Genomic DNA, 14,681 nt, shown 5'->3' on the forward strand with positions numbered 1-14,681 from the left:
TCACCACTTGCCCAGGCCAGTTGGACCAAGAGTTCGTGTAACCGCCATTAACCATACTTAGCTGACACCAACCGCTTAACGGGGCTGGGCAGATAAGATGGTAGCCACGACCCTGATCGGAACTTTTCTAGACAGCAAGGAATTAGCCAAATTCAATTAGCCTAAAGACTCGTTGTGGTTTCTAAGTTAAGTTGGCTAGTTGAGTTTTAAATTAGGCTTAGGTTCTAGATTTATGAGGGTGGTTGTTTTGGGCTAAGGAAAGGTGATGAAATCCTTCCCTTATGTTGCAATTAGAGTGCCCTTAATATGATTTATGATGGATGCAACTATTTTAAATGTCCACACAAGTTGAGATTTAAAATTTCAAATTTCAAATTTCGAATTTAAATTTTTGAATTTTGAATTTCAGATTTGAATTTTAGTTTTCAGCTTTTGAATTTCAAATTTCAAATTTCAAGTTTAAATTTCAAATTTAAATTTTGAATCTCAAATTTTTTTTGTTTCAATTTAAGTTTCCATTTTTAATTTCGAATTTTGAATTTCAAATTTGGATTTCAGATCTAATATTTCAAAATTTCAAGTTTTGAAATTCGAATGCAAAAGTCATATTGGAAATTTCAGATTTGGAAATTTTAGATTTGGAAATTTCAGATTTGGAGCCCAAACCTAGAATTTCAAATTTAACTTTGAAATTGTTAACTTCAAATCCTAAATTTGTGGAGATCAGATCTCAACTTTAATAACTAAAATTCGGAATTAAAATTTGAAATATTCAGATTTAATTCATAAACTTAATAAGGCATGCAAACTAGGATTTTGGCATCAATGGATTTCAGGAAAGTGCAGAAATTTCAGCAAGTGCAGAATTTCAGCATAATCAATGTGCGTGTCCTAATTAACCTTGCTCTGATACCAAAAATGATGCGGGATGAATGCGAGGGATTTAAACATAAGGATTATCAGTAAGTTATGTTGATTAACTAGCCTAATAGCAGCAGAAAATTCAGTCACATATGGGATAAGAAAACATTAACATGAGCATAGTAATTTCAAGACTAGTTACCTGCATGTACTAATTCATTTAGGACTTAGAAGAATGGACCGTTGTGGTTGAGAAACCACTTGATTAGGACACTTCCTTCAATAAATCAGACCTAGAGTTGAGGTTTACCAAACATTGAACTTCTGAAATTTTTTTGGAGGAGGATCCTTGATCTCACTCTCGAAGGTTGATGATTGGATGACCAAGCTTCATCTTCCGTTGCAACAGGGCCCTTTTGCTATTGGTTTGGAAGGATAATTGACCCAATGACATGGAGTACTTTAAGGACCTGCAAAGAAATAGGGATTAGAACTTTGGCGTGAGAGGGGAATGGAAATCACAAAAGAAAAAGGAGGCGAGAGGAGGTAGGGCAGCGGTGGATGTGGTAGTGGCTTTAGGGCCTCACGCCCAACTTGGAACAAGGGCCTCACGCCCAACCTTCTCTCAAGGTGACAAAGCAAGATTGCTAAGGAAGAAAGAAGCACTTTTTATTCATTCATCAATTGAAATTACAAGATATCATGAGGAGGTATTTATAGACTTTCCTCATGATTTGAAATTTAAACACATAATGAATGGCGCTCCACATTTGAAGGCTTGGTTGCTAGAGAAAAGGAAAGAAAGTTGGCCGGCTTTAAGGGGGAGGATTTGAAAAGTTGTTGGCTCCCATTTGAAATTTTCTTGCATTTAAATTGTGGCCGACCTCTTGGACTTTGAATTTGGGTGACGTGTCAACTTGTATGAGGTGGCATGGTGATTGGTTCTTCTGATGAGGTGGCATGACGTTGCATTGGTTTCTTTGATGAGATGATGTGGTCGGCTCCTTATGCTTGACTTCATCCTGGTTGGCGTGCTTCCATTGGTTGGAGTGGTGGTGAGGTGGCCAGCTGATGTTGATGTGGATGCCGAGGTGGTGCTCCAAGGGTGTGCAAAGGTGGTGGTAGAAACATGCAACATGTCCTGACTTGGCTTGCTTTCTGACTTATTGAGGCTTGCTTTCTGACTTATTGAATTTATTTACAGGACTCGATCAAAGCCACAGTGACCTTGAGTTAATTGATTGGAGTCTTTTCTGGATTCTGGTGCCCGCACCATCTGTTTAGAGGTTTGGAAGATATACACTCCTGAAGATTCTGCACCAATAGATTCTTATGAAATCCGCAACTGCAACTATGTGAAGTGGATGCGGGAGATGAAGTCTACAACTTGTAAGGACATGACGTGATACTACCAGTTCCACCATGACCATGGACATGACACCGAGAACTACTTCCAACTAAAAAATGTGACTAAGGCCTTAATTCAATGGGGCTACCTCGGCACCTATGTTCGAAACCCTTAGGGTCGAGCCAATTCTGGTTGAAAGCGACCCTCTTCCGGGTGAAGCCTGAACCAACCAATGATTGGAGTCATTAGCACCATAATCAGTGGAATAGCTCCTGGTGGAGCTAGTTCGTCTGCAAGAAGAGCCTATGCACGAGCTATTTATGTGGGAGCTCATCGATGAAGAGACCTAATGGGAAAGGGGTACCAACCCCCCATGACGATGTCGTTGTAATTTTTCTTACTATTGCAAATCATGATGTAAAAAGAATTCTAGTAGATAATAGAAGCTTGGCGGACATCTAGTTTTACGAGACCTTTTCTAAAATGAATCTACCAATTGATAGGCTTCGGAGGATTACCTCCCCACTGGTCGGCTTTTTTGGGGACTAGTTCTAGTGGAAGGGATCATCACTCTCCCTATCACAACAAGACAGGTGCCATAGCAAACTACAATTATGTTGGATTTTGTCGTCGTTAAAGTCCCATTAGCCTACAACACCATTTTAGGACGACCAGGCTTAAATGTCTTGTGTGTTGTGGTCTCCACCTACCACTTGTTGATGAAGTTTCGGACTAAAAGCGGTGTAGGAGGTTCGGGTGACCAAGCGCTCGCTCGGAGATGCTATATGACTACGCTCAAGAAAAATAAGCCGAGGGAGACACTTCCCATCGAAAGCTTCAATTCTCAAGTAAGCCAGAGGCAATAGTGTAGGGAGCTAGCCAAATACCTTTGTTCTGTACCTCTTGATATTATGATGCCGGTTCGAACAGTGCAAATTGGAGCCCATCTTAATGATGCCGTTTGAATGCGGCTTCTAGAATTTCTCCATGCTAATGCTGATGTCTTTGCCTTGTCAGCTTCTGATATGCGAAGTATAGACTTAGAGGTTATCACCCATAGGCTGAATGTGGACCAGACAAAGACATCAGCGTTAGCATCTTCATTCTTCAGCTTTGGTACCAGAATAGTTTAAAAAACTTATTTTTGTAGTTGAAAGTTGATATGCAAAGCCACGATACATTCTGGCAAGTCTTATGGTGAAAAGGCCAAGCCCATCACTATGATGGATAAATCGACTTATTAGCTAGCATATGAGAGTAGTAAGCCACAATACACTACGGCAAATTCTATAGTGAAAATGGCCGAACCCATCCTTCCGATGGACGAATTGGCTTATCAACCATCGTATAGAAGTATTGGGATCTATGAAGAACCCAAATTAAAGACCTCAGCTTATTAAGAGATAACTACCGAAGACGATATAATAGAGCCCTCAGAATTAACTGATTGAGATATTGCAGACATGCTGCCATCAAGGTTGTAATGGCTGAACTATCAATGGATGTTTTGATCCATACTTGACTGAAGTTCAAGATTGTTGATCATGATGAATTGCAAAGGTTGGTTGGCAAAACATTAGTTCTTAATCCTTTTTCCAAGAGTGAAAAGCAAAATTTTAGCAGTCTCATAATACCGGCTGTAAGCATCACAGAAGTTCAAGAGGAAAAGAAAGCTTTTGGAGGGTTTTTATGTGATACATGTTCCATACGCCAAGAGGCAACATAACAACACAAGGGCTGATTCAGCTTGCTACCTAGCATTGCAAATGATCAAAGACCCTCACATGGATTATGCATAATATGGGTCTCAATGCTACACCAAAAGCCATTGGAAAATCGAAGAAGTAATGAATTCGGTCTAACAACAGAATAAATAGTACTATTATATATATGACTTAAAAATTCTACAACAGTTTCGACCAATAGGCCGATACATATAGCATTACTCTACTACGATAAATTCTATTCTACAGGACTTTCTCAACTTTTCAGTTTCTTCCACACTTCTTGAAGAATTGTGGATGCCAGTCCGCAAACTTCTCTAGGAACCGTACTTCTCAACATACGTCGGTCAGCTCAGCTTTGAAGGAGTTGATCCAGCTCTTCTAACCAACATTAAAGACCGTCAACCTAATCTACCTAGGGGTAGACCTAATGTTGAAGAATGCCATTAATGAAAGATTACTTTAAGAAATGCATGCAAGAAAACACAAAGTTAAAAGGTCACACTACGTTTTCTAACAGTTACACAAGTATGAATAAAAAGTCAATTAGATCGCCATGTGCTCATTCTCCTCTTGACTAAGGCTAATAGCCTTCACCGTTGTTGGCCTGTTGAGGTTTCAAGATAATCCAATGTTCCGTCCGCCACAATTCTTCGTCTAGTGAAGATAGAACGAGCGTGATAGGCTTAGGACTTATGTACGAACATAGTTGATAAAAGTAGAAATACACAAGAATCCACTCCCCCCAACCTAGAAAAGGTGAGGGCCCAAGAAAAGCTAAAGGCCAGTTGGAAAATGACAACTTACTGATTTAGAAGGCCTCAACCATACAACAAGCTGGTGGTTACGATATTGCAATTTAGCAACAAAATATGTTTATGGTGATGCCCCAATTTGTGACGATATGCTGATTTAGCAAACTAATCAAAAATTAGTCAACCAAAATAAACAGGTTGCCTTGGCCGATACTCAATTGCACCGATAGAACGGTCAAGAGGCATGAGAATAATCAATAGGGAGAAAAAGGGCAAGCACCAAAGAGAAGAATGTTGGATCTATTTATAGAGTGGAAGTGCGCTTTACCACAAGATGAATCAAGATCCCTAGTAATGCGAAAGACAAAACGGGATGCCCATAGACATGGAGGATCTTAAGCAACGTGCCGACTGTTTCGATACATAGGAGTATTACATGAAAGAACATGGCCAAAGGATTAGAAAGGAAATAGAAAAGATCATCACCCTCTTGGTATCTATCATCATCCTCTTGGTATTAGTAGATTACTGAAGCGATGCTTTGGTAAAAGGGGAATAATAATCAAATAATGAATTGGAATTAGGATTCTACTAATACCAAGAGGATGATGATAGATATCTTGGCAACCTCTTGATCATCAGCCAACAAAATGTGGAAGACAATGTTTACAACCCATCTTAAACAATCTAGCTGGTGGCTGAAAGAAGCACCACATGAATTAGGTCTGATAAAATCAAATCACGTGAGACATGACCCTTGTTGAATTGGAGAGAGTTCGACCACGACAAATTTTACCTATAGAGATACAGATCAGAGAAGAATTAAGTCAAAAGCTTGCTGAAACATAGAATTTAGCCAAGATCAATTAAAATACGCAGAAATAAATTGAGATGATTGAAGCAATCTCAAGCATGGTATGCCGTACGGTACCGTCTTGATTCGGTACCGATGGCATATCAACCCTCAGTGCACCAAAAAATCTCCGTACCGTACCGATACTATGCTAGTGTGACATCAGTATGAGGTCCGATTCTGATACGGCAAATCTTGATCTCAAAAATAATCTCGAAAACAGAACTATATATTGGACCGAAAGGATAAGATTATCGTCCTACCGGTTGCAGTTGCAGAGCAACCATGCTAACGACATGGTAAAGGTTAATTAACGATAGTTACCAAAACAACCAAGAGTGAAGGTTAGATAGGAGAGCAACTGTTAAAATATGTAGTTATTATCTGTTAGTATAAATAAGTAAAAATTATACTTTATCAAAAATTCTTTATCTTATTTTAACTTTACTCTATCTTTACCCTACGAATAGGAATAACTTATATTTCTCTCATATCGCATTGCCACACTCTTCTACTATAGCTCAATGCTACACCTCTATACCATTACCCACGCTACATCCTTTATCGATGGAATGGTGGTGACGGTGGCAAAAATTCTTGAAAGTCAAGGCACCTTTATACTACTCTCTCCTTCCTTCATTCACTTTCTGGCTAATCTAATACTAGTAGCACGCCCATTCACGCCACCCATGCCTCTAGATTGTCACCATTCTCCTCCACTATACTTGGACAAGACCCCACCAACGGGCCCCATGATACATCGGCATAGGATGGAAAAAGCAGCATCGCCAAAGTTAGAGAGAGATGGAGTCCATCACCATCTTGAACAGGGGTCTACCTTGATGGTCTTCAAGCCTCGCTCTGGCATCAAACCACGAGCCAAAGGCTAGGTCAATCCACCCTCCAAGCCGATCAATGGACCGGACCCGTGCTAAGTTAAGCCAGCCAATGGACTACAACACCAATCCATTGAAGCTAATTATGTCTGATCATGGTGCTTGTGACTGGATTTGACTAGATTTAGATGACGTAACATCATGACTTAAAATGGAAGGAGCTTGTCAGGATCTATGCATGCGTATTGAGTTCTATATCAGTTAATCATTGGAGAGATCTTGGATACTTACATAAAGCCAAATAACTCAAGCAATACATTTCAACTAGCATTTTTAGGTGAGGTCCTAGATTATTAGGATGGCATTGCTCAAAGAGGAAATCATCGTAACAAAAAACAATTATAAATTAGGTGATCCAAAACAATTCAAAATGGGGCAAAAGTTGAGGCATTTGCCAAAAGCTCAAATATGGTGTAGATAACAAAACTGATAATTAATAAAGACAATAGCAAAATATTATTAACATATTTAAATATTTATTTACATAAAAAATCGTAAACGCAGCCACAGTAACAACTAACCACACCATCAGCACCACTTACAGCATTAAATAGCATCATTTATTTATAATTCCCCGGTACTTGAATAAAAAAATAAGATTGAAAACTGTTCAATAATTCAGCTTCAGAGAATATTATTACCATGCCTGATATAGAAGTAGATGAAGCAGCAGCAGAATTTTAAAAAAAAAAATAGCAATAAAGAGAAAGATTAGCATCACCACATTAGGAAAGTAGAGGGCTGAACCAAAAGAAAAAAAATACCAATAGGTACTTGTCCACCACCTGCTTAGTGGCTTAAAATTGTTGAAAGAAGTATCATAAAGTTAAATATGTAAGAAGAGTATAAAAGGAATGAATTGGTTTCCACATATCCCTTATAATAATCGAAGGAATCCCCAAATCTCTACCAGCCAGAGTTTGATTTTTTCCTAAACCTATCAGCTATTGGTGCAAACTATGTCACCCATAATCCATCATCCATCACTAGATTAGATGGGCTCGAGCAACCTCAAGAAGAAAACAAGCCAAAGAAAAGAATATCTTAAAAAAATAGAAAAAACTTTCAGACAAAATCTAAAAGCAGAAATTTGACAAAATAAAGTAGCTGAGGAAGCTGATTATAATAAGAAAGCACTGTGACATCCTCTGCACCATATCCGCACGCAGAGGAAAACTACTGCCTGCAGATGGGAGGACCCTCCAAGCTTAACCTGCCATTAGTAATAGAAGAAAACAAATGCTTCAGCAACACAAAATGTCTCCACACATACATAAAAGAAAACAAGAGCTCCACAGCAAGGTGCATTCCTTGCCATGACTGGAGCCAAAAATAGAAAGCAATGGTAAGAAAAATTGCTAAATTTGAACCAAGTCTCTGCAGATCATGGCTCAATCAGGCTTGAAACCATTTAAGTATACTAAATTAATGTAAACAAAGGAGCCATATATAGACACTAAACTCAATCAAGCAGCTAAAACTAAAGTTTAACTAATGGTAAAGGTGCAAAAGTTAAAACGCTAGCTTGTTTAAGTATGGTCTTAGTATATCTTGGCTTTTATCTGTTTAAATGAGGCTTTGAGCTTCAAGCTCAAATCAACATTTGCTTAAACTTTACTGAAGCTTAATTTGAGTCAGGTTCAGATTCAGGGTATCAAGCAATTTCAAATTACGCTTGTGTCTGGATCTAATTGAAATTAGGCTTGACCAAGTCCATCCAGTCATAGAAACATCTCAAGCATGATCATGTGCAGAAAGTACGAGGATAGGGGCCAACCCAGCATACCAATTCCTCCAGCAAGACTTGCTGTAAGTTGGAGAAAACCGATGCTAGACCTCCAAAAGGCCTAAATATCAAATTGCCAAACTTGCCATGGACAGTTTAATTGAGTGTCCCACATTCCAACTTTTCTGATTTATTCTGCAAATAAATATTTTATTTTCATCCAGTTAATTAATTAGCATCGGACCCACATGATGCACTTGGAGAAGGGGAAAGGCAGACAGGTTGATGGCTCAGATGATCACTGCATCTGTTATACCAGAAGTTCCCTTCCCTCTCCCACCATTTATCCAATTAAGGATGGCCGCAATCTAGTTTCCTCACAGCGCAGACTGTCCAGATTGCACTGCCAACATTGTAGCAGATATGCAAAGGAGAGGAAAGATGGGGTTTTTAACTTCCACAAGTTCAAGAATAATTTACAGAATCACTAGGCAAGTGAAAGAATTAAATAATTAAAAAAAATATATTGGATAATAGTGCTACTTCATGCAAGTAGAAGTACACTAAGTAACAGCAGAAGAAAGGTAGAACCAAAGGGTAGGCTGGTCTCACCAACTTTGGACGGTAGAAGGGCACTGCTTACAGTTTTCATACAAAGACCACAAATTTTTGCACATATCCACCAGACTAGGTGAAGCCTCCAGGCACTTTAAAATGAACTGCAACCATGAACCACATAAAAGGTTAACAATACTGGGAAAAGTAGAGAGCTTCATAACCAACTGTTACAAGAAATGGCTGAAAATACGAATGCAACATGCACTATCATACCAGCAATCCCCAAATATCTGCCAACCCTAATGGGATAAATAAGTGTTGAGTTTCCAGAACATATCTGCTCATTAATGTAATGTGTTTTCCCTGACCTTTCATTCACCACTATATTATTTAGGTTCTTGGAGGCCTCAGAAACAAAGAGGGCCTTAACAGGGGGGGCAAACTGGAAAAGAAAAGAGCAAAAAAACAGAAAACCAGCTTCAAAAACATGCCTAAAGAAAAAAGGGTAAAGAAGGGGGAGGGGAAGAGGAGTCTCATATCTGCGCTTTGATTTCCTCTGCACCTTGACAAGCAGCTGTCAGCAGGTGCCTGCAGCAGCAGTCCATCCAAGCTTGGTTACTATGAAGGTGCAGAGCGTATTATCATCCTTGTTACTATGAAGATGTCCTCTCTTAGTTCTATTATTCTTTTATCTTTAAAATTGCTGGGTTTTGATTATTTGGGAATGCCTGGGAGAGCATATTATCATCCTTGTTAAAGTGATCTCTCTCTCTCTCTCTCTCTCTCTCTCTCTCTTCGCCTTCTTTATCTTCATGTGCTCGTGATGATAACCTGAGTGACTGTTAGGCTGCAGAGTGATGTAGAACTTGAAGCACATTTTGCATTGGAAATCACCACAGACTCCATATAGACAGAACAAGAAAGCAAGATACTAAACATCAACCCAGATAAACAATCCTATAGAACTTAGGCTTGCACCCTCAAAACCACCGACAATAGGGGGGAGAGGGTTCACCGCCTAACAGCTACTCAGATAATCATCACTAATACATGAAGATAAAGAAGGAAGAGAGAGAGAGAGAGAGAGAGAGAGAGAGAGAGAGAGATCACTTTAACCAGGATGATAATATGCTCTCCCAGGCATTCCCAAATAATCAAAACCCATCAATTTTAAAGATCAAAGAATAATAGAATTAAGAGAGGACAAAACCTTCAAGTAACCAAGCTCTATCAGAAGCCCCAACGTTTGCTTTGGGGCGAAGATCAGCCAAAAACTTCTTATGTCCTGTCTCTGTAGTTGATATGCAGGCATGACACGTGAAACGCACCTGAGAAATCGGGGGAGGGCTGAGAACTAGGACTGGATATTCAAATGAATTAAGCTTGATTACAGTCAGCCTGATTTAAGGGTGACATGCCACTGGAAAGATGCTTTTGCTCATCTCCACAAGTAATTAGACTCAACAAAGCCCAACCAGAATTAGAAAACAAACAAGCTTCATCCTGTATTTCAGGCTTGAAATTAAATTCAAAGCTAAGCTAGATCAGACCCAGATTCCATGAATTTCATCTCAATTATGCTGCTCCTGCAAAAAACAAGAGGACAAGAAAGTTTGATTAACAATAAAAGAATCACGAGTTTAGGAGAGAAGGCAGCCTTCTTACCCACTGAACCCCCCCAAAACCCTCAACATAAACTGCAGAATACCATTTACATATCTCCCTGAGGCTCAAAGTGCCAAAATGCCAAAATTGCCCTGGACAGTTCATCAAAAAGATCTGGCATATATGAATCCTGGTTACTTCTGGAGAGCAAATCAAACTGTTCCTTTTGATAGAACACCAGCATTGAGCATGTCAGAATGCACTTGGAGAAGAAGGGCCACGAATTGCCACCGGAGGTTCAGATAAATCATCCCATACCAAACTGGGAGATTCCCCTCCCCTCTCCTCCCACCATCTATCCATCTAATGATGGCTGCAATCAATTGCCCATGGAACAACAGACCATCCAGATTGCTGTTCCAATCATTAGACACATAGAGGAGTTGAGAGATGAGGGTTAGCCATGATCACCTCCTTGCATTTAGAGAACAGTTACAAAATCACTAAGGGTGTGTTTGGTATTGCTTAGAAAAGTGTTTTTATGACTTTTAAAGCAAAAAAAGCACTTCAAAAATAAGTGTTTGACAACATTATCTAAAAAGTGCTTCTACAAGAAGAAAAAGTTAAAAAGGTTCTTTTTAGAAAAGTTAGAAAAATTTATCTTCTAGCTTCTCTTCTTCTAAAGCAGACGCAAAACACACCCTAAGCACAGTAACAATATTCTCCAAATAATTGAAAAATTTGTGAATTATTCTTTGATTTTTCCCATCAACTAAATGATTCTTCAAAATTTCTCTGCACCTGAATTCAAAACTATTGACTTATCCATGGAATTGTATGCAAAGTTTACAAGTTATTGACAAGTTACTAAATATTAATTTAAGAACTCTGTGTTACAAAACTGTTGATACCATTAAATGCTGCCCATTGAGTTGTTTTGCTATAGCCACTTTTTTGTATACTTTTGAGTAAATAAATATATAAATATTTTAAAAGAGGGCAGGCCTTGGCGCACCGATGTGGTTACTCCATTGTCACCTGGGTGTCACCAGTTTGAAATATGAAACAGCCTCTCTACACATGAGGTTAAGGCTGTTGTACATCTAACCCTTCCTAGGCCCTGCAGTGACGGAGCCTTATGCACCGAAACGGCCATTTTTATTTTAAAGAGCTTATATTCATTCTGTTGTTATGTCATTCTTGATATTTTTGTGATCCAAACTATTTCAAAACTCTTGATGAATTTGCTGAATTTTTCCCTAACTCTGAATGTCTACCTCTAACCAAATTCATTTCAGGCAAAGAACTTGTGACTGTCACTAGGTCGATGAAAGAAAGTAACTGAATAATTTTCAAATTATTCAAAGAATATTGTTACTATGAAGGAAATAGAATCTGATGAAACAAAAACAGAATAGATAGGACACAACTACCATATGTATTTTGTATCAATTATTCGCAGAATAGAAGTGGCAAGCAACAGTACTCAGTACCAACATGATAGTTTTACATGCCCATTCACCAGCCTTGGTCAAGCCTCAGTGCACCCTTTGAAATTGACTTGCAATCATAAAATGCACAGGTTTTAAAGCTACACAAACAACTCTAGATGAAAACTTTTTCAAGATATGGCTAAAAAACAAGAATGCCATATATCCCTATCATCAAGAAAGCAAATCCCTGAATGCCTATCAACCCAAATGGAACAAATAAGTACTAGGGTTTCCAGAACATGAGCTGCTTATAATGCAATATTTGTGCTAATTATTCATCCACCACTACATATAATGCAATATTTGTGCTAATTATTCATCCACCACTACATATGGGACCATGAGGGTCCTAGGGAATAAACCAAGTCTTTCATAGGCAACAATCCTGAATACTGAAACCACATCCCAACCCTGCCTCTCATTGCCTAACCCTGGGTATTGCACCAATCCTGATTACCATATAGGAGTCTCAGAACTGAGTGGTGACAGTACTGATGACCTTTAGCATTTTTTTTTTTAGAGGAAATTTTCAGAATCTTAGTTTCTTATAATTCAAAATATTTTCCAAACCAACCTTTCATCCATCACCATATCACTTGGATTCTTAAGGCACTTCAGGAGCAAACCAAGTCTTTCATAGGCAACAAAGTGAAAAATAAATAGAACAAAGTAATTTTAAGAACTCAAAAATGGTATTGAAGTAGAGATTTAACAAAGTCAAGAAGGAGAAGAGGAAGAGGAGACTCAGATCTGCCAATTTATAATAAGGCATTGTAAGGTCATCTGCGCCTCAAGTACCAGGCAGCTGCAAGCGGTTGCCTGTGGAGTCGCAGACCATCCAGGCTTGCCATGCCGCTACAACAAGAAGAATAGAAATGCTTTAACATCTCAGAAGTAATCTCTCTCTCTCTCTCTCTCTGTCAAAGAAAAATGCCTTTCACGCGCATCTTGCACTGGCAGTCATCACAGCCTCTTTACAAACTGAGTATTGCTACCAATCAGAGTTCCAGTCCTAGCCAAATAGGGGATTTTGCCAAAACAACCCATTTTGTTTCATATGGCAAGGAGCTTTTTTGGGTACCATGGTAGGATCCATAGAAGGGGTGAAAGTGGACTAGATAATATCCATCCAAATCCATTTTGTATCCAAATACGGATACAAATCTGAACATCCTCTAATACTCGTAATCAAGGTTCGTCGTCTCAGTATCGGGCCCGTTACCGGTGCCACATAAGCAATGTGTCGATACGGTATGGTACGGAATTTTTTTGGCGTACCAAATGTAGTACGCCATCCATACCAAGTACTGGTACCGAACCGGTATGGTACATTCGTACCGTTCAGTTCGGACCGATATGGCGAACCATACCCATACCTATATCTATATCCATTAAAAAAAAAAAATGGATATGGATATGGATGTGGATAAATAACTATCCAATCCGTATCTGAGTATCTGATTCTGTTTGTAATCTTATTTAATCTTATATAGTACTCATAACCTTTTAAGAAAAATAAATGACCCTATTAACATGTTACTGAATTAATTTACCTTATATTCAGTGATATATTTGATTTTATGGTCACAAAGTTAAATTAACTTATATCCTATATGTATATGTATCTATTTTAAAACAAACATGGATATAAATTTTTGCATCTGATCAGTATTGTTGCCCAAGGTGACAACCCAAGAGGGGGGGGGGTGAATTGGGTCTTTTAAAAACTTTTCAACTACTTCTAATCTTTTAGAGTTAATTAAGCTAAGTTGTATGAATGCATAGTGGAATTTAACCTTAGCAAGAGTATGATTCTAATCTAATCAACTATTAAGCAGCGGACTCAATAAAAGATTAGTCTAAGTTTGCCCAAGTATGCAATTCAATACAATGAGTCTTAATGCTGTTATATTGAATGAGACTTGATTAAGTAAATTGAATATGCTTGCAACAAAAGGATGCACGGAGAAGAGTTAAGCAAGCATAGTATCTAAGTAAGTAAGTGAGTGAGGAAGTCAGATAACAAAGAGCATCACAAACACAACAAAAGTATAGTGGTTCGGTGCATCCCAGCACCTATATCCACTCCCCAAGACCTCTTGGAAATTTCACTATAATCCCTCAGATTACAGCCGGTTGTTTTACAAGCTCACAATCCAACTTGTTGTTTTGCGAGATCACAACGAACTCGGTCGGTTTTCACAGGCTCACCGACTAGAACCAACCAATTGTTTTCACGAGCTCACAATCCAACCCAGTTGGTTTTCCCAAAGGCTCACCAACCACAACCTTACAACGATTGTTTTCCGGGTTCACAATCAACCCAGTTGGTTTTTCCAAAGGCTCACCAACCACAACCTTACAACGTTGGTTTTTCCTTTGGCTCACCAACAAACCTTAACACCGTTGGTTTTTCCTTTGGCTCACCAACAAACCTTAACCTCTTGATTCAATCCCTTGATTGAATCAAGTTACAAGATATTAGACTAAGAATTTAAGGCAAATACAAGCTTCTTAACTAAGCAAATATAGCAAATATAAACAAATAGAGTAAAGAGAAGCTCTCAAACGAGTTTTGAAGATGAAGGAGCTCGGCTTCTTCTTTACTTGACCCTCTTCTGATTTGGCACGAAGTAGAGGATCACCGAGGCAGCACACGGATGGAGAGGAAGCTTTAGGATTCACTCGGATGCTCTTCTTCTCTCTATTTTACTTTGAATGGCCCTTTTGTGCTTATGGGAGATTTTCCTTGTAATCTCTTTGAAATCTCTTTCCTAAATGTTCTTTCCCACTTCCATACCCTCTCCCCTTGCTCTCTCCTTGATTTTATAGCTTTAGAGAGAGTGGGAACAAAAATCTAGC

At 38.8% G+C, this 14,681-nt stretch overlaps 1 long non-coding RNA gene across 2 annotated transcripts; it reads right to left on the reverse strand.

The window, feature by feature from the left end:
- Nucleotides 1-7,179: 7,179 nt before the first annotated feature.
- LOC120107722 lies at nt 7,180-13,504 on the reverse strand. 2 transcript variants are annotated; one of them, XR_005509397.1, is made up of 3 exons: nt 8,995-13,504; nt 8,776-8,882; nt 7,180-7,650 (listed from the first exon to the last, which is right to left on the reverse strand). It is a non-coding gene; the product is annotated as an uncharacterized LOC120107722 (long non-coding RNA). The 2 variants fall into 2 exon arrangements; XR_005509396.1 differs by having other exon boundaries at nt 8,776-13,504.
- Between the last annotated feature and the right edge of the window lie 1,177 nt (nt 13,505-14,681).

This window comes from Phoenix dactylifera, unplaced genomic scaffold (genome assembly GCF_009389715.1).
Source record: "Phoenix dactylifera cultivar Barhee BC4 unplaced genomic scaffold, palm_55x_up_171113_PBpolish2nd_filt_p 000986F, whole genome shotgun sequence".
Lineage (NCBI taxonomy): Eukaryota > Viridiplantae > Streptophyta > Magnoliopsida > Arecales > Arecaceae > Phoenix > Phoenix dactylifera.